Source organism: Parus major, unplaced genomic scaffold (genome assembly GCF_001522545.3).
Source record: "Parus major isolate Abel unplaced genomic scaffold, Parus_major1.1 Scaffold246, whole genome shotgun sequence".
Taxonomy (NCBI): domain Eukaryota; kingdom Metazoa; phylum Chordata; class Aves; order Passeriformes; family Paridae; genus Parus; species Parus major.
The window spans coordinates 318,254-318,813 of NW_015379264.1; positions in this window are offsets into that span (position 1 = coordinate 318,254).

Consider the following 560-nt stretch of genomic DNA (forward strand, 5'->3'; position numbering starts at 1 on the left):
CCATTAAAAACATGAGAACTATTTAATTACTAATCAATTAACTACTGCATTAAATTTAACCCTTTGCAGTGCCCCCTTCAGCTAACACTGAAGATGTTTCTTTATTAGATGTATCATTCCTATGACCCCTCCAACAGAAACTGAACTTAAACCAAGAAACTTAACTGACATCAGACTTGTAAGTGGAGAGGTAATTTGTGCTGAACAATCTCAAAGATTAAAACATTTTTACCTTATGCAAACTGAAACGAGAAGTTTTGGGTTATTAAGTAACAAAATAAAATTTAAAAATCCTTTTTTTTTTTTTTTCTGACCTAAAGGCTTTTTATCCTGGGTGGGAGATTTCAAGTAAAAATAAATCCAGACAGAGAAGTTAAAGAGAGAGCATTAAGTGGACAACTGGAAATTAGAAGTGGGTGGTTGTAGTTTCTGAAGAGTGGCACAAAAATTAAAATATCTGCTGACAAAATGATCCATCAGCCAAAGCTTGGAGGAGATGCTGAGGAGCTCTGGGTTTGAAGTCAGCTGCTGTGGGTGGACCTGTGGCCAGAACATGGCCC